Below are 23,589 nucleotides of genomic sequence, written 5' to 3' on the forward strand. Positions count from 1 at the left end.
AGGGCATAATGCAAAAAATGTGATTTAAAGTACAAAAATGTGCCAATACTGGTCATTCATGGCTAGAATGTGAAATGAATGTGCAAGAAAATGAAAATAAAGTTATACAGGAGAAAGAGATAAAAAATGTGTAACACAAGAAAATGTACAAAAAGATGTGACTAATAAAGAGCTTATACATGAAGTTAAAGAAAGTAACAAGGAAAAAAGAAACAGAAGATACAAGTGAGGAAGAAGCTGATTGGCACACAGTAAGAAATAAAAGGAATTCAACAGGGAAAAGAGTTAAAGAAAGAAAAATAAAATTCAAAAATATAATGCTTAGAGAAAATAAGAAATGAAAGAGGTAAAGCATTTTATTATACTAACTGTTCTTAAAAGCTGAAATAGCTTTAAATCTGAACAGTATGAAAAATATTAAGAGGAGAATATGCATATTACAATGGTGTGCTACAGTAGATGCACATATTATTGTTTCAGAAGATATCAGATTATTAACGGAGGAAGAAAGAACACAAACTGAAAAACTTTGGAATGGTGTTGTAGTTTGGAACATAGGGAAAGAAACATGCTCAGGCATATGTATATTATGTCAAGAAAGCATTAAAATATTAGATGTAACCATAGTGGAACTAGGACAAATTATGGTAATAGACTTGAGGTGGAAAAATATGTGTATGGAATTATAGCTTTATATCCATATGTAACAAAAAAAGAGAGAGAAAGGATGTTTAAAAATATTTTTGAATATATTTGTGTAAATATGGACATTATGGAGGTGGCTGATTTTAATTGTAATTTAAGAAAAAATAAGAGCAATTAATATGCTAAAATGGATAAGGAAATTATGAGAATTGGAAAGTTAAGTGTATGGGAGAATAACTACTGGACCTACAAAAAGAATGAAATTAGGACAGAAATTTATTATTTTTAATTTCTGAGTTTAAAAGTTAAAAAAAGGAATTAAGTATGCTGGATTTTCAGATCATGTGGCTATATGGGTTAAAGTACAGGGAATTGAGGAATATATAAGACTAGGAAAAAAAATAAAGAGAAATAAAGAAAAGGAATTAGATTTAGAAGAGAAAAAATAATTTATGGAAATATGGAAAAACATGTGAATATGAGAGAATTTTATGAGAATTGGACTCTTTGGTGGCTTAATTTTAAAGAGAAATATAAAAAAGTGTTTTAGAATGCATAAGGAAGAAAAGAAGAAAAGAAAAAAGAGATACAAGATATTAAGTCAAGAAACATTTAGAGACTTAGTAGAGAAGAAAAATTCCTTTTATGAAAAAGAAAGAAATATATAAAATGAATCAAATTAAAATTAACAACTTATTATACAAATATTGTTTACAAGGAAAGAAAGAATATGTAGCACCATATTTGAGTAACATGATAAAAGAAGAAAAAATAATAAAGAGAATTAAAAAATAAGAAAGGTAAGCAAATAAGTCAGTAAGAAGGAATATTCAAAATAATTAAATAATATGTACTGGAATTATTTGGTAAAATAGAAAAAAACATAGAACAATTTTATAAAGGTGAAAAATTAAATAATGAAGATAATGAGTATTTAGAACAAAAAAATCTATGAAGAATTGAATAAAATTCTAAAAGAGGTTAACATGAATTCTGCAACTGGATTGGATGGAATTAAATATGGTATGTATAAAGAAATGAAAGAGTGGCATAAAATAATTTTTATAGAAGTTATGAATGAATGGCTAGAAACTGGAATTAAAGAGAAAGATATATGTACAGGAATTATAAAATGTATATTTAAAAAAGGAAATAAAGAGGAGATAAAAATGGAGAACTATAGCACTGAATAATACAGATTATACAGTTTTTTATGAGAATAATAAAAAGGTTATAAAAAATGGATAAAATATATAACCAAAATGTATTTGGAAGAAAAGGAAAAGGAAGTAAGAGAAATAGTTGATGATATCATAAATAAAAATGTAGAAGCGAAGGTTATGATAGGGGATATAAGTAAAGCCTGTGATAATATTTAGTATAAATCATTATGGGAAATTTTGCAGGCATATAATGTAAGCAAAACTATTACAAGTAATAAAATGTGTTTATGAAAGGAACTATGTGAAACTAAATGTAAATGTCTGGATTAGGGAAGAAATAAAAATAGAATGTGGAATAAAGCAGTGCACCCCAGCTAGCAGTGTAATTTTCTCATTAGTTATGAATGTAATACTGAAAGAAATTAATAAAATGTTAAGTACTGGTGGATACAAATGATGAAGGAAATACAACTGGCAATAATGTATAATTATGCAGATGATATTGTATTAATTGTTAAAAATAAAGTATGGGTGGAAAAAGTAAATGAAAAATTAAGTATAAATTTAAAAATTGTTTAAGTATAAATAAAGAGAAAGGTAAAGGATATGGTTTTGAAGATGTGATAGGAGATATTGAGTTCAATGAAAAATATATAGATATATTGGGAATAATATTTGGAAGGAATGAATACAGACAACAACAATGGGCTAATGTACTCGAAGTAAAGGGTATGACTAATTTTTCAAAATCATACAGATTTTCATATAGAAAAAAAACAAACTTATTGAACACCATGGTAATAAGAAAAATTGCTTATGTTGTTAATGTCTATATGATTCCTGTTAAGTATGTAAAGGAGCTAATGATGATTATATTTTCTTTTAAATGGACTCCAGACTGAATCTAGTCAAGAGAGGGATTCTATATATGAAAGAAGATCAAGGAGGCTTGGGTTTAATAAACCCAATAGTACATGCAGCAGCTTTAATTTTATATAAGTTTTTAAAAGGAATGATAAAGGAAAATAAAAACTTGATAGAAATGATACAATATTATAAATACAAATAATGGTGGAAAGGAATGGAAGTTAAAAAAAAAGAAGTAAAAGCATCATGAATGAAAAAATGAAAGAGTAATACAACAAAATTGTGTTATGGAAAATAAAAAAGAACATATGTGAGAAAAATAGAAAGGAATGATGCTTAAGTATTATGAAAGTATTTTATTGTATTGATCCATGGAAAGATTTAGAAATAGATAATAAAAAGCCATGATGATGAGATATAATATCTATAAAAAAGATTAAAGAATGTAATGATTTTTTATGCCAGTTAAGGCAAATATGCCATACAAAAAAGCAATTTAGAATATGTAATAAATGTGGAAAGTTTGAGACTACTGAGCATGTGCTTTTGAAATGTGAAAGAGTTAATAATTTGTGGAAAAAATATGTAAACATAATACGGTGAAAAGTTTGTTAAAATTTGAGCAAATAAATATAGATATAATATAATTTGGTAATTATGGTGCACAAAAACAGGAAGAGTAAAGAAAATGGACAGAATACTATTTTATGTTTTATGGGCTATATGGAATGAGAGACTAAATGAAATTAAATACAATGGAAAATGGTCTTTGACAAAGATTTTGGAGAAAATAATATTTTGGTTGTGGATAAAAGAGTGGGGAGGGAATGCTTAAAATGAAGTTTATTATGTATGGAGATTTGTAAATACATGTAAATATATAACTAATATGTAATGTATATATCAATAAAAACCCTACTCTTTCTGATAGGTGCCATGGAATCTTTTACATCTATCTGAGCTACCACCAACTCAAGTAGATGGGACCACGGTTTAAAGTCTCATTCAAGGGACAATACACTCATGAGTGCAGCACCTCCCTTGTGCTGCACTGCAGTATAAGCAATCCATCTACCTGGTATGTAAAAAGAAACCACAGCCTTCTGCACCAAAGGTGAGTGTGCCACCTGTTGTGCCACTGACACTACTAGGTTAATAGAAATCCACTCGGAGTTTTCCAAATAAGCTGCTCGAGCTTGCCACAACCCATTTAAGTGCTGGCTGTTACAAAAGCTTCATTCAGAACTGTGCAGAACATCTCTCAAACAACCATATGGAGAAACAATAGAACATAAAAACAGAGTTAGTAAAAGCAGCAATATGGTGAAAAAATAACTGATGTATCCAATTCAGTAACATTGAAAAACAGTAATGATTAAGTCCAAACAGCACCCAAGTAGAAAAGATACTAAAAGTACCAAAAAAGAAGATTATCATCAATCCAAAGTTCAAAATTTGAACAGTATATTTCTCCAAAGGGCAAAAAATGCCACAGAAATAAAGACATTGCAGTCCAGTTAAAAGTGAAATGTCATTAGACTAAAAGAACATTACCTAAAAATAAAGGCTCCTTATAAAGATAGGCTACCAACATATCCTTGGTAGGTGTATTTAATCACTCCACATATTCAATCATTTTTTTTTCCTTTTGGAGGAGTAAGAAAAGCAACAATAGACCTCTGCTCCTGGCCGCCTCTGTTTTGATATTTAGGCTGAGTAGAGGCATTGGTGGTAGACCCTAATCATTCCTCACTTGATGGAGACCTAATAATATCTTCCCAACACATTGGCAATAAAACGTCATGACTCTGATGCCTTACATGAGGTATAGAATGTGACTTTCATACAATTATGGCATTAACTTCCTTAGATGGCTGAGGAGAAACATCAGTATGCAAATGTGAAGTACAGGATGATGCTATAGTAATAGGAGCTGGAACCTCCAAATTTACACTCAACTCAGCATCTTTACCCATCTTTGGGTAAGAGACTAGTTGTCTAAGGTCTGCTTCCTCCTCTTCCTACCTCCAATTATGATTAACAGGTCAAAATCCATTTGCTACTGACTATTACCACTTGCAAGGATGGAGAAGCTTGGGGCATCTACACTGAAAGAGGTTTCGGCCTGAAACTATTGATGCAAGGTCCAAGTATCAGCCAGGGAGGAGAAGCTCTTTTACTGGACAGAGACAACGCTACTAGTTCAACTATGTAAACAACTCAGAAAACCAACAGTTCCCTCTTGATATCAGCATACGCCATCTGTCACCTTAGTAATGATATAGAGAAATCCTGGCAAACTGTAGTAAAGCACCCCTCCACTTTCACTCCATGCAACATGTACACATTATTTAGGAGTCATTCTTTAGACATAAATGAATGCAATTTACATAAGACTTGACTAGGGCATAAAGGTGTTGGAGACTTTTCGCCTACTCTACAAATTATTTCCACTTCCCACTCTAAGTTATTGGGGGAAGTCAAGGCAGGCAGCAACTTAGTATAAAGAAAAGAGAGGTAAATCATTGTCCATAACTAATTGAGGGCTATCTCTGAGTTCACATTTCCACTGTACTGTTGGTTCTCCAGATCATTTACCCTGACATTTAAGAACTGCAATTCTTGCTGCACTTGCTGAATTGTGTGTTCTTGTTTGAGAATAACTTCTTCCTGTGAATGAACTTTGGTTACTACCTAACTGAGGCCAGATGAGAGATTTTTGATCATGTCCTGATGATCTTTTAGCCAATACTGTTGACCCTCAATTTCCAAAGAGACAGATTCCAACATTGCTAGCATTATATCCTAAATGTCTTTGGTGTCTATCACACACACACACACACACACACACACACACACACACACACACACACACACACACACACACACACACACACACACACACACACACACACGCTCACACATATCCAAAAACTCATATCTAATATCAACGACTTACTATTCTGAGACTGCAAGATTTCCCAATTCCTTTCAGCATCTGCCAAGGCTGCAAAAGGTAAGGGTGTCCTGCTTGCCCAACTAGAATGTGGCCTTCCTCTTTGTTTGTTACTTCCTCCAACAAAAACTCCATCTCAGTACAAACCCTGTCAAACAAAATGTATTCATTCATCTCCAACTCCTCACAACATGAGCAGCACTGCCTCTCTCTTACCAAAGCTCAGTGGCTACCCATTCAAGCAAGGGCCAACATCCTGCTAGGCTTCCTACTTTTAAAATTCCTCCAGCAAGATATGCCATCTTCCCTCACAATGAGAAGTCAGGCAGAGGCAGCGGCCTCTCATTACGGACCCCCTCCCCAACCATATCTTATCTGTGATTCCTCCAAAACTGGCATTGTCCCCACCTGATCTCACAGACATCTCAATGTACTTTACATTCAAACAGTTTGTAACTCAAGAACATGAATACAAATGTATCCCCATGAGGCCTATCACCTTGCAGAGTATCGTCTGTCTGCATTATTTGATCAAATTGACTACTGTTGATGTGTCACTCCAACCTCATCTAAAAACTGGACAAAAGGTTGGTGACAATGATGACTATGACATAACTCTTTTCTTTTTTCTCTCCCTTCTTGCCACTATACATCTCTTTCACCTGATTACTTCCACCTTATGTACAGATGTATGTTACCAGTTGCTAATTTTAATCTCTAACTAGGACTTTCTGCAACTTAATCAAAGGATGTACACAAATTTAGTTTACACATGATTGTGTAATGATGATACTTAATTACTCTTGTTCGATAATAACATTTTTTTGTTACAATTGAAATATAACCTAGGCTGAGCCTGCAAATGGTTATTCTTTGACCAGCTCACTAACCCACTTAACAAAGGAAATAGAATAAATAAGTAAATAAAATTGGAATGATTCAGGTTGGAGCCATCACCTGATTTGCCTTATCCATATTAAAAAGTGAATGACTGTAAGTAAAAAAAAAAAAACGTTAAAAAAAATAAATAAATAAAAAGAGTGGTGAGAGATAAAAATCACTCCTCCATGACTGATAGTCGGCAACATCACCACTAGGGTACACTTTGGCCTGAGAATGCTGAAGCACAACATATTTGTTAAGGAACAAATGGCTGCCACACAAATAGCAACAATCATCTAAATACTGTTTCAGCATAGTACTGCAAGGCTTTGAATATGAAATATTCTATGCCACTGAGTCTTATCATGACTCTAGCCTTGCACTATTCTTCAGGAAGGCCATACCAAGTGACTATCAGAAAAAGCTTTATTGCTTGTTATCAAAACAGTGAAAAGTATTCATTTATTTAATTATTTGCCTTTAATTACTGGGAAAGTCCAACTGAACAACACCTCTTCTTTAGTAGAGACCCAGGGAGAAAAGTTCTACATTGCATGCATTTTTGCAGTCAGCTAGCATGAGCTTATATTAAAATATACTACATACAATTGAGATATATATAACTTAAAAAGTGTTACCATGTTAAATACACTCTGTAATATTTACAGCATGTTAAGGCCGTGCACACCGATAGAACATCTACACCATTTTATAATGTATGTATAAAGTCACATTGTAATTTCAGTATACAGATAGCTGATGAGATGAAGCATATTCAAATTTCACCATTATGATTTTTGGATTTCTGAGTGAGCATTAAGTGTTGTTGAGCAGAGTTCCTTGTGGGGTATGTACCAGTTAAGTAACTGTCTCTGTTGAGGCCATAATGGATGTTGTGTGCAGCCTTAATGTGACTGTAGACTAATGCATTAGGGAGTTCCAGTCATTTAAGGGAATTAAGTTCTGAAGAGTGATGATGTGTTTAATGTGTTTAAAAAAATAAATTCTAAGCTTGCTTCCTGCCTTTTCTGTAAGTTGTCTAGTCCAGATACAGATTTGCTGTATCCAGGACTGTCTGTAAGCTTCGGAGCCCCCAAGCCTTTCTGTGTTGGAGGGAAGCCATCTAGCTTAATTTTGTTTCTTAGAACTAGCCAGTTTTCTAGTTTCAGCACTCAAATCTGTTTCTTTGAGCTCAGCACTTGTTCAGAACTCATTGTAAGCACTAAATAAGCTACAAATTACTGCAGCACTCAACTTTCCTCATTTGTCTAGAGGAAAACAGTTTTTAGTACTTAATAAATAAGCACCTATCCAGGCATGTCTAAAGGTCAGCTCTGGTGTTTTCTCCTGTCTATCTGATGAATCTGGGCATCTTGGGGCAATGCAGCAATTGCCTCATGTACACAGACAACCCTCTCCTCCTACCACCCAACACTACAACCTGTGAGAGATGCACTTATATAGCCAAACTGGAAGCAAAGCTCTCTTCACCCAAGACTGGACTAGACAGTCAAGAGAAGAAGGTAAACACTTGCAATACACCACACTCATCACATAGTCCCTCAAAACCTACACCACCAAAACACACACATAGAAAGACAAAACACACACCTACATTCGCGGAGGCTCTCAAAAATATCTACCCAAGCAACAGGGACCTCCAAAGCAGAAACACAAGCAACTTCCACCCCCCCAACACAACCCAAATGACACATAGCCCACAAACACAGTGTGCCACTCAACCACAGCCCATAAGGCATAACAATGTACCCAACACTCTAGTCATAGGTGACTCTATAGTCAGGCACACTGATATTCCACTCACCAGGCTAAACAAGGAGAAAGTTACTGTTAACTGCCTGTCAGTTGCCAGGATCCGCCACATAATGCATGCACTCAGGTCACTTCACAGCAAGTACAAATATGACTCTGTCATTGTCCATGTTGATGTGAATGACCTGAGACATACCTCCCTGGACTACATGAAAAGAGACATGGAGGAGCTGTCCAATCTTGTAGCCCAGGCAGGTATGACCCTAGCCCTGAGTAGCATCCTGCCATCACCCAAAATGATACCACAGTACAAGGACAAAATGATTGACTTCAACAATTGGCTAAGCATCTGGTGTCATTCTACGGAGATCCAGTATCTGTCTGCCTGGGATGACATGATTGACAAACCACAATGCTTTGCCAGACATGTCCTGCACCTGTCACCCTTGGGATTCCGGGTACTGGCTAAGGCTCTTGCCACCCCTATATTGCCTTTTTTAGGTAAGATTCAAATGACAAATTCACCACCATAAAAGGTACAAGCAAGCAAAATCTGAGGGTAATGCTACTTAATGATAGAAGTATAAACCTCAAAATGCACTCACTCGAGGCACTCCTTAAAATGGAGAACATCGACATCTGTGCAGTGACAGAGACGTGGTTCAAGGCTCCAGAGAGCACCCCTGCATTACCTGGCTATAATTCATACTACACCTTTCGGCCACCTAACCTGGACTGAAGCACTAAAGGTGGAGGCGTGTCCATATTCATTAAGGATATCCACACCTCCAGGCTAGTTGCTCAGCATAATGCATCCAAGATTATCCAAGTGCAACTAACTCTGGGCAAGACCACAATCCAAATTGTAGCTTGCTACAGATCCCCCACCATGCCCCAAGATTCCCACTCCTCATTTCTTGATACACTGGAAAATATAAGGTACAACCTAACACCCTAATAATGGGCAATTTCAACTACCCCACCATTAACTGGGAAAACTACTCATGTACCAACTCTTGTGCTCAACGTTTTCTGGAATTCATAAATTCCAGCGGCTTGGATCAACTTATCCACACCCCCACCAGGGGCAGCAATATCCTAGACCTGGTCATTACCAACATGGGCAAAAGGTGTTCCACAGCAGAGGTCAATTCCTCGTTGGTCAGATCTGACCACAAGCAAATCACCCTAGACATCCACATCCCACCCCACCCCCACCCCCATTAGGGAAACCACCGAAAAAATTTCTCCAAAGCTAACTTCACGCTTCTTAAGACAGAAGTGGCAAACTTCACGACACCCATGCTGACGGACAATAGAAGTACGACTGCTGAATCCTATACAATTGCACTTTATAAGCACTTGCACAAGTGCATGGATCGTGCAATCCCTAACAGAACCAAGATGTTATCCTCCAAAAAAGGAAGCCAATCTAGTGGTCCCCTGCCATAAACAAACTCTACAACAGAAGAAAGAAACTGTTGCAAAAAAGAGTAAAATCCCATGATTGTGGGAACTCCATAGTCAGCCTCAGTAAGAAGCTGAGATCCCTCATAAAATCCTCCAAAGCTAGTTATGAAAACAAAATTGCCACTGATTCTAAAGACAACCACAAAGCTTCTATAGGTATGTCAAGAATCTCAATGGCAACACTCAGATCTGCTCTGAGTTACAGCACAATGGCACTAAATATACAAAACCAACTGATATTGCCAACATCCTGGCAGATAGGTTCAGTGCTAACTTTACCCTTCTCTCATCCCCTAAAGGGCCCATCTCTATACCGGAAGAATGCAAAGTTCCTGTAATCACGGCTGCACAGGTAAAAAACACACTCTTCCCAAGCCAAGAACACAGCATCCATGGGACCTGACAACATCCCAGGCTGCGTTCATAGGTTCATAGATTAGTACTAGGCTAACAGTCCTTGCAAGCCATTTTAAGCCTAGCCAAATATCCCTTGTGAGACTCAGACCCTGCACCTTGTGTTTGTAAGGCAAACACCTTAACCATTAGGCCATCCTCCTAACTTTCTACATGAACTACAGAATGAACTGGCACCCCACCTAAGTACCATGTTCAATCATAGCCTCACCTCAGGCTTTGTGCCCACTGAATGGTGCACAGCAACGGTTATCCCACTTCACAAAGGGGGAGCCACCACGGACTCAGGGAAATACCGCCCCATAAGCCTGACGAGCCTGGTCTGCAAGGCTATGGAACGCATCATCATGGAACTTATAAACAATGACATTGGTAATCTCCAAACTCTGGACCCTACCCAGTTCGGGTTTATAAAAGGCAGATCATGTCTCCTAAACCTGATAGACTTCTTTGAAGCGGTCACCAAAGCCATAGATGAGGGTAAGGTGATTCACACAGCCTATTTAGATCTTGCCATGGCTTTTGACACCATCCCCCACTCTGGAATAATAGATAAACTCACTAAACAAGGTATAAATCCCTATGTCACAAGATGGGTTGCCAACTGGCTCACTGACAGAACCCACACTGTGAAAGTAGCAGACTCTAAATCCAACTTCAGACCAGTGACAAATGGAGTACCACAGGGTTCAGTCCTAGGTCCTCTTCTGTTTGGTATCTATGTCTCTGAAGTACAGGCTAATACTTTGGCTAACAAAGTTCGCAGATGACTGCAAACTAGGAGCCATAATCAAAACTCCTAACGATGTGGACATCCTACAAAAGGGCCTCACTAAGACAGATGCCTGGTGTCAAAGCCATGGCCTCAAGCTCAGTGCCAAAAAGTGCACTGTCATCCCTTTTGGTAAAAACTCTGTACTCATAAACTACCACATAGGTGGTAGTCTACTTAACACCGAAAGTGTGATAAGAGACCTTGGGACACAGGTTGACAGTAGTCTCTCCTTTGATAATCACATCGCCACAGTAGTCAGGAAATCCTTCTATGTGGCACACCTAATCACAAAAGGTTTCTCATCCAGGAAAAAAGAGGTCATTGTTCCCCTCTATTCATCGCTCATTAGACCCATTATAGAAAACAACGCCCCTTTTGGTATGTACCTCACAAGACATCTACAACAACTGGAAAGGCCACAGAAATACCTCACAAAGAGGTTTACCGGCCTCAAACAGATGCCCTACATAGACTGTCTCAAAAAACTCCAGCTTTATTCTGTCACATATCACCTACTCAGAGGCGATCTCTGCCTAACATACAAAGCTATGTCAAACCCAGAGCTGTTGGACATGCTCCACTTAAAGAAATCCCAATCCTCTGAAGTACACGCTCTAGGGACCTAAACCTTGTCACCACAATAAACAGAACATGCTGGAGGGATAGATTTCTATCCCAGAGACTTTTCATACTCTGGAACAAACTACCTATCTATATCAAACAAAGTTCCTCATTTTCTTGATGATTGGATGGGAGATAGGAAATTCACCCCGGGGATCACTTCTGTGGCGCTGCTTGACAGGGGCACAGGAAAATAATTTTCTTGGGTGGCAAAAGCCAGGGTACCATTTGGCTAGGCTTATATAGGCCCTAGGGCCAATAGCCTAGTACCTACATATGAACCTATGAATTGAGCTTTGTGATTTTGTTATACGATTCTCCAGTTTGTCTAGCTATGCAAAGTGTAAGTTACTCAAACTTGATGAGGCATATAGGAGATTAGGGAGTAGACGGATCTGAGATGTAGTCTTACATGTATGTTTTGATAGAAAAGGTCTGACTTTATATTTAAGTTCTAGTTTATGGTTCTTTTTTGAAGTGCATATTGGATGTCCTGATTGAATCGTAATCTGTGGTCCGTTACTATTCCAGCAGTATTGTATTTAGCACTAGCTTAATTCTGTTATCATTGACTAATAATATTATAAGTCTTAAAGCTTTAATTACTGGAATGGAGGTAAAATTACCATTAGTTTAGTTTTATTTGATTGTCAGAGAAGTTTAGATTGTTCTAGCCACTTTTCATTTTTTAAAGGAACGCTACAGCTCATCTTGGAACAGAGTTCTTCAGTTTGTCCTATAACTCTTCTGATAAAAAAGAGCTCCCACTCTTTTAAAAAATGTGAGTAGCCTAAAAAGCTGTCCTGTGTTTCCTCGAGAAGCTGTTTCTCCGAAATCACTTGCTCACATATGGTAGAGCGAAAATAGTGATTCTTCAAGGCCATTGTGTGCTTCTTCTGGGAGATCCTCACTTCCTCTGTATTGTACCAACGTGGAGTTGGCATATATAAGCATAGGGTTTGCTCCCACTAGTCCAAAAAAACCCTGCCAAATCAAAAATCCTACTGAGATCTTCTGTATGGACAAACCCATAATATAAAAAAAAAAACTAAAAACAGTCTATAAAAGATCAAACATTTAGGGTAATCTAAATTTTGAATTATATATCTAAAGATGTCCAAGAAATGGGCTAATTTCCCTCTCTCTCTCTCCAGTGGATCCTAAACATGGTGACAGTTTTAAAACTTCTGCAAGAGGGGGCGATGAGCCACTGATACTGTATTATCCCCTCCAAGAAGGCTGAAAAAGGTCCTGATACTTGTGGATGCCTTTTAAGATACCACAAATTTTGTATGGAAATACCCTGCTACTATGGCATCAGTACCCAGAAAGCCAGACCAATTTTTTCCTCCTCTGGGTATATTTATGGGCAGAAGTTTTAAAAGCATGCATCAATATCATAGCCATGGCTTCTAAGAGGAACTCCATTCATAACTGTCCAGCTGGTCACTCTCTAATCAGGGACCACAGGCAGGAGATAGACTGGAAAATGTGAGTATAGGGATCCCCTACCCTACCCTGACACCACTGAACTACCTGACACAAATTCATTATTTTCAGAAAGACGTTTTGGGGAGATACAGCACTCAATAGAAAAAATGCCTGACAGTGACCTTAAGGACAAAGTTGTGGTCCAGGCTTCCATGGCTTCTCTCCTGAGTAAACTAGTGGCCCATGTGATATAGGATACTGAGAATGGATTACGGAGCATGGCAAGATTCAGCATTGTCACCTGCTCGCCTGGCTCCACCTCACCCTAGTCATGAAGGGCATAACACACAAAGGGATTTATGTTAACACAGATTTAGCACTTCATCATCATTTCATATTCCCAAAGTAAAATGCATAACAATTTGCAGGCCAGTCCATACACTTAGCTAGTATAAATGCCCTTTTCATACTTGTCTAATCAATGTACAGTCTTTTTTTTTGTTTGTAATTAGATGATCTTCAAGTAACCTTCTGTTCCTGCAGGGTGAGAGATGAACCATTTATTCCCAGACTTGTGATGAGAGCCTTACTGTGCTTTCATTCCAAAGGTTGGACAGAAGCTATTTAACCCTCTTGTTCCCTGCTGAGGCAAGAATCAAGCACAAAGGTTGGTCATCATTTTGACAAGTATGGCCTACCTTTTAATCCCTTCCTGTAGTGGCCTGTGACTATGCCATTCTGTTGCCTGAGAGAAAGCATGTCTCAGCATGTGAGCATGCTTATTTTATGTGCAGCACATTGTAACTGTGGTTATAATCAGCTATGTTGGGCCATAAAGGGTTAGCAGTGCAACATGGCTATCCACCTCCCTCTTCCCAGGTTGGGTGAGCTGGTGTTTGCCTCTCAGTCCCATCATCTCCATCTGACCCTTCCAGTTCATGATATACTAACCAAACTTGGGTTTCTTAGAGAGCAGTTAGGGTTTTAGTCCCCTAAACCACAAGACTGATCTAACCAATTTGGAATATTGATTATTTTTGCAGTGTATTAGCTTTCAGGGGAAGATCAGTAAATATATCTTTCAGGCAAAATGTCTGGAAATATATTCTTTGTGAAGTAACTGCTCAAAAATTATCTTGAAAATTCTGGGTCTGGTAATAAATTGTGAATATTTCACAGAGAATAGCAAAATAGTGATAAGAAAACACAAACAATTTCCCAAATAATATGTTTGATGCATGAACAACTCCCCCCCAAAACACAGACCCTACATGTGGTAATTGTACACTTAGGTCATCATTATTTGGAGAATTTTTTCTCAGAAAAATAAAGTATATTACTTTCTCATTTGTTTTAGTGACTTTAGAACAACAAAAGCTACAGTTCTGAAACACTGTACTTAAATTTGTCTAATTCAATTACTTTTGTAAAAAATAGATAAACATAGCCCTAATTAATATGAACAACATTCTACTAACCATGTCTCTCAACTGTGTAGAATTTCACAGAATGCCCAGATTCTTGTTTCATATTTTGGTCTGTTCCTTATAAAATGTGTGTTTTTCTAGCAAATCATTGAGAATTGAAGTCACTAAATAATGACAAAATATATGAATTTCAGTCTTCATGTCTTTCTGAAAATGCATACTACTATAAAACCTGCTATTCCAGCAAGTTTAAAAGTCTATAAGAGCAATATGCAAATTTTTTCCATGATTTGGGGCCTTTGTTCCCCCATTTTATTTTTTATTTATTATTTGTCTTTGTTGACTACCGCGGTGGTGGTGCTGCGGTAGCAATGTTGCCTCACAGCTAGACATTGTCCCGTTCGATTCTCAGCTAGAGCGTCTTCTGTGTGGAGACATGCGTGAATGGGCGTACCTTCGTTGAAGGTTGTGCGTCAGGGATGGCAACTCGGCACATAAAAATCTACTGCCAATCATTAGCGGACCGGAGTTCCACTGTGGTGACCCCTAACCTGGAAAAGCCGAAAGACACAAACAATTTGTCTTTGTTGACTGTGAAAAGTCCAATTGTGTAAAACCAATATTCAGAGAAGGCTGGGGAAGAAAAGCTCCACTTTTAAGGTTTACATGATGTAAATTTATAATTGCAGGGTAAAAACATCTTTTTAAATATTTATTACAAGAACATAGCATTTTAACACAAAAAAAGAAAGAAATTAAGATATATTGGCTATTTAATGAATAGAAAAATAAAATACAATAATAGTTAATGTATTTATATCATTATGGTGGTAGGGAAAAGATCAAACAGTGATGTTTGTGAGGTTAGTAATAATTTACAGATGGACAAGTAATAATGTAGCTTAAAATGGTAATAAGAGAGATATGAAAGGAGAATTATGGAAACAAGAGGGCAGATAAATGGACAGGGGAAGAATTGCAGTTAGTGGTGGTATGTGAGAGAAGGAGGAAGAGGAAGAACTTAGGAAATAAATGCCGTATGAGGAGGATCAATAAGATACAAAACATCGGGAAGAAATGTGGCTGTAATTTTAGCTTATTATTTTATTTTAAGCCATTATTTTATCTTTGTCTAGAATTATTACACTAAGAGGTTGAGAGGTATTCTTTTAACCCTGATTGCACCTCACTGCTGAAGTATCACAAAACAATTGACAGCTATGCAGAGAAGACTTCTGTGTCCCTGCTTGGGAAAGTTGATTTATTTACCCTTGAAACAGTACATTGCTGTTGTGAGATTGAACGATGGTAACTGAAAATAAAAGCATCAGTGTAAAATAAATTTTTTTACTCTGTAAACTTCTAATTAAGCTATAAATGACTGAAAAATATAATGAAACTTGCTTTGTTAACTCTACCATACAGTGTGCTTTTGATTGAGTTAACAATCTCTTTTATAGTCGTTCATATTTGTTTCTAAGTGTTATCCAGATGTTAACATATGTAAACTATGGTGCAACACAAAGCAGCTTACTAAAAAGGTTTGGGAGAGAAAATAAAACAAGTGTAGATGCCCATACTTAGCTCTTGAGAAACGTTTAAAATATTTTAAACATGCAGTATTTAAACATGCAGTAATACAGTACTGGAAAACTGAACACTGGTGGAGGGATGCTAAACTGTAAAGACATGCCCCTGACAGCTCCCACAAATTAGTATTTAAATAACTTAGTTTTTGGATTGTATAGTTATTTTTAACATATGATACTAGACTGCTCTTTCTCTCTCTCTCTCTCTCTCTCTCTCTATATATATATATATATATATATATATATATATTTTTTTTTTGTAATCAGCTGACAGGCTGAGACTACACTTTGCTGAAAATAGCTCAGTCATAATAACATTCAAGCATCTGTTTTTTTAAGATTGTTAGTACCTTTGTATGGTTGGATAGCACCAGTGTTAGAAAAACATGGAGGACTGCAATGGCCTTAAAAATAAAATAAAACAAATTCATGGTAGAAAGTAAAAAAATAAGCTGCACGCTTAGGGCAATGCGCATTCCTATTTCCTGCAAGAAATCAATCATAGGCGAAGTCAAAGCTCCTTAACACCTTTCTGCAGAATTGCATGTTGACCTTATGTGTAAATAATCCTGTGATGTTTTGCGCAAAATAGCACATCCTGGAGAAGAGTGGAGGTGGTTGTGGACAGCCTGGAGAAGAGTGGAGGTGGTTGTGGACAGCCTGGAGAAGAGTGGAGGTGGTTGTGGACAACCTGGAGAAGAGTGGAGGTGGTTGTGGACAGCCTGGAGAAGAGTGGAGGTAGTTGTGGATAGCCTGGAGAAGAGTGGAGGTGGTTGTGGGAAATAATGAAGGCTAAAGAGCAGACACTGACTACAGCCCTCTTTAACAACCCCAGTGTTCAAAGCTCATCTGTGGTTGTGTGAAGAAGAAAAGACAGCAGCTGGAGGGGAAAAATACACACTGCACAAGGTTCTGCTACAAGATCTCAAGTCCAAGATGCTCAAAACCATTGTTTTGAAGCTAGGGTCTCAAGCATTTTGTAGATCAGGTAGGCTGCTGTTTGCTCTCAAACTCAAATATAAATTCAGGCAAGCAGCTGTGAGGAGGGAGCACTGCTCATGTTCAAAGCTGAATCTGAGTTTGGGCAAGCAAGTGTGGTGAGGGAGCAGAGTGTTGAGGCTTAGGGAGTGGGAAGGCAGGTTTTAGGATTAGGAATTGGGAAGGGAGTTTTAGGGTTGGGAAGTGACTGGGAATTTAGTTTAGGGGAGGGGATTGGAGTTTTAGGTTTAGGTAATGATCAGAAATTTTAGGATTGTGGAGGAGGAGTAGAGGTTTAGGAATGGCTGCAGTACTGCTCTTCACCCAGTGTTGTGAAACTTGGATCTAAATAATTGTTACTGTTGAAGTGACATCCCAACCCCATGTGGAAAATGTGAAAAAGGGGTTGTGGAAGGATGGATGGATGTTGATAGGCATAGTAGGTAGGTTCCTCATTTAACTCCATTCTATAATTAGACAATGGCATTTACATCATATTATTAGTTAGCTGCCTGTAATACCTACCACCCCCTCCCTGCGAGTTGCACCATTAGGCATATTAATATACAACATAAAAAGCAAGAGTATTCTAATGATAAGGATGATAAGGCTGTTGAGAAAGAAGTCATTGGAATGTGTGGATTTATTTGGTGTTTGCTAGGAGTATGATGTCAACATGCCCTCCAATTAGAACACAAATTTTCCAGTGACATACCATTGTATTCTTCTAACAACATGTTGCTATGTAAACACCTGTGATTCCACAAGCCTTTCAGAATCATTCAGATTTTCCAGCCCTACAATTTACTAATAAGAAATTGTTATATGATAGCTATGGTGGGAAAAAGGGTACAGCTGCCCTGGGCATCAGATTTTTGGGTGCATGATTGACAGATGCAGGTCAGTCAGTAGTCCAATACCAGCATGCAGAAACGAAGGCCAATACTGCATTTGCAATCACATATGAAGACACAGAAAGCTGCTTGCTAAAAATGTAGTTTGCTACATTTTGCAATAGATTAAGGAGTTTTTTCTGGTCCTAAAGTACAACAAGACTGTTTTTGGGGGTCCTTTTTAAATATTAAGTATGACAGGACCTTGGGCACCATAATAGCTAGGTACAGCTCTGCTGTTGTACTTTTTCAAATTCCTTTGGGTGACTTGCTTGAAGGCTACAATAGGCAGCACTGCATTCAGGGCAGGGTTGGAACAGTGAGGTATAAAGTGGTATAGTTACCTCCCTGGAGTCAGTAAATATGCTCTTTAAAACAAGGTGGGCTACAGAATATGCTTTTCTGGATTTGATTGATATACACTGGTCAAAATTTGAATTGTTGTAAACATTTAGCCTTAAAATTTTAATAATGTGATATTTTTATATAATTTGACTATTTAGTTTGCAATCAAAACGTATTTCTCTTTCTCTGGCACTACATTTGCTAAAATTAACAGTGAGACCATTATTACTGCATCAGGTATGTACATTTTGTAAGGCATCTTAGAGAACTCTGTCACCATTTTTGATTATGCAATCCACTTTTCATTTGGTAACATGTTGTGACTATAACATTGTGGTTTGAAGCAGATAAAGTATTATGGTAACATTTAGTGTTGAGGTGCATGGATAGGATGGCAGTCTAAGATACACTTTCTAGCTGAATGCCTTCTTGTTAGTACATTTAGAACAAACTCTTGAAGTGATGAAATGATATAGGACTGTTTATACATAAGTACTACAATCAGGGATTCATAGGTTTTAACTACCACAGTCTGAATTTTTGCCTTATACTCTGTTTCCTTTGGTGAGGTGCTATATTAAACTTCTGTTCGTAGTGCATAATACAGCCCTGGTCTAGAATACATCTTTGCTGAGTTGTCATTACATAACAAGAAAAGAAATTGCATATATTTTACCAGAAAAAATAGATTTGTAACATGACATAGCTAAAATGAAACAGCTAAAGTGATGAGGTTAAATTTAGTCTTGAGATGCAATGAAATCCCTAAGGGTAGAATAGCATTCTTCAGTTAATTTTGTAGCTGAGCATCCTCTTGTTTTTGCCTGAAAGTTTCCCAATGAAATCTTGGGGGGAGGGATGCATATATATATCACTTTTTATGCATAGGTGCTTAATGCAGGACTTCATGGGTCTTCCCTGTCATTGTTACACATTTTGTATTGTATTATGTTTCCATTGGAGGTATTGTACATGATTTCTGCTCAGTATGCAGAATATAGAAATGATCTAAAATACATTTTTACTAAGTTGTTGTTATACAAGAAATAAAACATCCAATATTATTTTCTTGGGTAAGGAAGCTGTTTCAGAACAAACAGGGGCATTTAACATGTTATTCAGGTGGACAAAAGTCAGTTTATATCTGAATAATAACATATGTTCTTATAAAATGAAATCCAAAAATAATACTCTTTTCTTAGAAAAAGTTATATTTTCTGCCATTTATAAGTTAGAGCAAAACATTCATGTTGTAATTGTTCTGGCACATATTCACATAATTCATGTTCTGCGATCTTATGCAATACACAGTATAAGGATGACAATCTGAAACTTTTTCCAGGAAATTTCAATAGATTATCTTGAAGCAGTACACAAATATTGTTATTTGTTGTCATTGTCAAATTCAGGTAGGAATGGCCTTTTGAAGATTATAGACTGCAACATTTGCAAAACTGTCATTTGAAAAGAAAATATTAGTTTTCAATTTTCTTCATAGAAAAAAGCTGTCAAATCCTAATTACATAATGCTGCTGGGACTTCAGGTCCAAATTAGTATGTATTGTTTATAAAACTGATGGCTTTATTCTTTGTATATGTTGTATCATAAAGATGGCATTAAGAAATGTATTTCCTCATTAAAATTCAAAATGCAGCTGCATCTTTGACTTCAAGGATGGAAGCCAAAGTTTAATATGTTTTATAATTATGGCAATAACATTCCCTAAAAAGTTAATGAAAAAAATGTTTAAATATTTTGTAGAGCAAGGCATTTATATAGAAATAGCAAACATAACTAAAACAGTTGCTTTACATTCGTCTAGCTAGTTATGAATGAGTTAAGAAGGAATCAGAATGAATGGAATAGGTGAACAATGTGGTTAATACTGAAAAACTGGGGAAGGCTTGCACTTTTATTGATCTGCAAGATCTGAATAAAGTAATTACAAAAGAATGCTACCAGTTGCCTACAGTTGAATAAGTCTCCATAATGTTAAATGCTAAGTTGTTTCCTGTACTAGAATCAAAACACATTAGGTTAGATAAAAGAATTTCTGTGTTCTGTATATTTAGTATACCATTAGGAATGTTCAGAATCCTTAGACATCTGTTTGGCATCTCAAGAATAATAGAGGTTTTCCAGAGAGCTGTTTACGGCTTGGAATATGTTACAAACATTCCCTGTGCTCTATTACTAAAGCACAGCAAGACAAGAGCCTAATACAGCTGCAAAACAGAATAAGACAGCTTATTTTCAAGTTAAACAAGAACAAATGTGAAATAACAGTGACATGGCCGAAATATATAGGTCATATGTTAAAGTCAGAATGATTGAAAACTGTTACAGAAATAAAGTCAGTGGAATTCTGCAAATGCTGAAACCAGAAGACAAGAGAGATTTGCAGAGGTTTTTAGGAATAATTCTGTCTCTTGAAAAATATTCCCCTCATATGTTTGAGATGACCATGTGTTGTAGAAAGATATTAGATCAATATGCTGGTATTGAAGCTAAATGCAAGGTAGCAGATTTGTAATGCAAAAGAACTACATAAAGAAGCACTCAGCTTAAAAGAGAAGGCAGTACGTTATCTGAGTTGCAAGTAAATGCCAGTCAGAATAGAAAATTAGGTCAAGAGGGTTTACAGATGCATAAAATAGGTATGCTCAAATAAAACAAATTACAGGGTATGGGTAACAGAAATTCCATGAACATGTCTATGGTGAGCTAGAAACAGTTCTCAGACTTGCAAAGCATATTTCAAAAGTCTTTATACAAGGCAGCTTGAAGACTGCAAAGCATGGTCCAAAAGAAAAATCTAAACAAGACAAGGACTAACAAATAACATACATGTTAAGTAGACATATTTAACAAAGAATCACAAAAATTTCTTGAAGAGCTAGGGAGTCTTTGGGAAATTCTGCAGTTACTAACAGCAAAATAAAAACTAAAAAGAAGCCCAGATATGTACAATCACTGACTTGGAAATGCAGTCACTAAATTAAGGCAGTCTTTGGTCTTTGGAAAAATATTGTTAAGGAAATAAATTAACTCATACTTGCCCCTTCAAGGGAGTAAGAATCTATGCCCAGTGCTTAATGTTCAAAGATAAAAAAAAACAATAGTTCCTTATCAATTAAAGAGTAAACACTTAATGAGAATATATTAATCATGCATAGGAATAGAAATGGGGTTGAATTTCCTTTAATTTGAGATGGCAGGATAATTGATTATCTCTTCACCATTAGGAATAAAAAAACATTTTTATTCAATAACTTTGTCATCACATGAACTCTTTGTTACTGTTTTTGACAAATATTGGTGTGTTGGTCACTGACAGATTTATTCATAAATACAAATAATTGCCTTTATCAACATACCACAGGTTCAAGACCTGACAACATGACTGACAACATACCCATAACAGGACAGCAGGCCAACCAAAATAGGAAGTGAAATCCCTCAATCGAAATTGTTTGAAGTTTAAACAGTGTTTGTTTCACAAGCATCATTTGATATGGCAGAAATAATGGCAACAGACAGAACAAACATTGACTGTTGAACTGGTAACAGCCACAAGCATGTTTCTGGAATCAGTAGTTTATATACGTGGACCCCAGATCTAGAACATGCAATCGGTACTCCTATCTCTGTAGCAATCTATTAACCATTTTCTTACAAGGGTGGAAGAGTCTGAAGACTGCTAGGGACAAAGTCTCCAGTTAACTATCCTAAACGAGGTTATAGATGGTAATGATGCTGCCATACTCCTTTGTATGCAATTACTCAAAGCTTGCAACCTATAGACATCATGCAGGTATTTATACAAAGGGCTCATCAATGTCTCAGAATTGTCATAGTCAGACACAAACCCATGGCAAATTATCTATAAATTATTATATGTTGTGTATAAAGGGATTATCTGACAGACAGAAAGAGAAAGCCAGAAACTTCAGCTGATTGGCTCAAGTATCTGTTTATATCAAGACTTTCTCCCTAAAATACTGCAAGAGTACTGAACCTTTCAAGATGTCGGGACACCCTGCTTATAACATAATTTGCCTGCTGTATTCAAATGTCCAACCTTTTTTCTAATTAAATATCAGAATCAGTGTTTACCATTTCAAACTCCTGGAGCAGTCAACACTTTCTTATAGGTTAACCTGGCTAATTACCACCAAACTGAAAATGGCATACTCACCTAATAGCCAAAACCTGACTTTCCTAAGGAGGCCATATCTAAGGAGATAAACTAACCAAGGAAATCTGTAGTAGTATCAACAACAAGGATCATGGACAAATGGATAGTTCAGGCAATGGAATGAGTGCATGAGGCTAACTCATTTGCTCTGTCATGGACAGATACTTTCATCAGTCATGCACATTGTTTATAAATATCTTTAAAAGATGATCTACTGATACACATTAGCAATGAGTAGATAGGGGTGTGCAGTCAACCTGTCAGCAGAAGAAATTAATATGATTATCATGATTTTTTTTAGCTAAAAAATGAATTTTTGTTAATTAAATTTCATTGAAGGGCTACCAACCTTGCCTCATTAGCTGGCAACAAAATAAGCAACATGCCATGAATCATACATGGGAATAGAAAAGTGTAAAGAAAGAGCAGGAATAATGCATAGGCCAGGAATGTTGAGTCAGCTAGAACATCTGGTATGGATTTCTACAACATGAAAATATATATATATATATATATATATATATATATATATATATATATATATATATATATATATCATACAGTCCCAAAAAGAAAACAGAAAAAGAGGTATTAACTAATGTGCTCCATAACACACATACACACACACACACACACACACACACACACACACACACACACATATATGTATATATATATATATATATATATATATATATATATATATATGAGAGAGCATGGATATTACCCCAAGTTTCCCGAAATAAACAAACTGACAGGCACAAAAAGTTCAGTCATGACTAAGGCATTACAGTCTATATGCTCATATCAGAGGATTCCTGATGTAGACAGTGGTAAACAGCACAAAAGGTAGGAATACAGATAATCCATGTCATAAGATACAGCAGTAGCAATAGCTATAATATTGTTAACTTACAGATTTAGAAAACATGAATGTTAAATTGCAGGGACCCCATTTCTCACCAGCAATGTTGTTAATGGACAAGAAATTGAAAGTGAATTACACACTTCAGCTATATTTCGGGCCTATATTAAATCAGCGAACACTGATTTATCGACCCCATGTAAGCAAACGCTTACAATCCTGAACACTCAGAACAGCGATTTTAAGAGAAAAAAAAACACTTTAAAACATTACATAAATTGGGGGGCTTCGCCCCC

This window comes from Protopterus annectens, chromosome 2.part0 (assembly GCF_019279795.1).
Source record: "Protopterus annectens isolate FY-2018-M chromosome 2.part0, PAN1.0, whole genome shotgun sequence".
Lineage (NCBI taxonomy): Eukaryota > Metazoa > Chordata > Ceratodontiformes > Protopteridae > Protopterus > Protopterus annectens.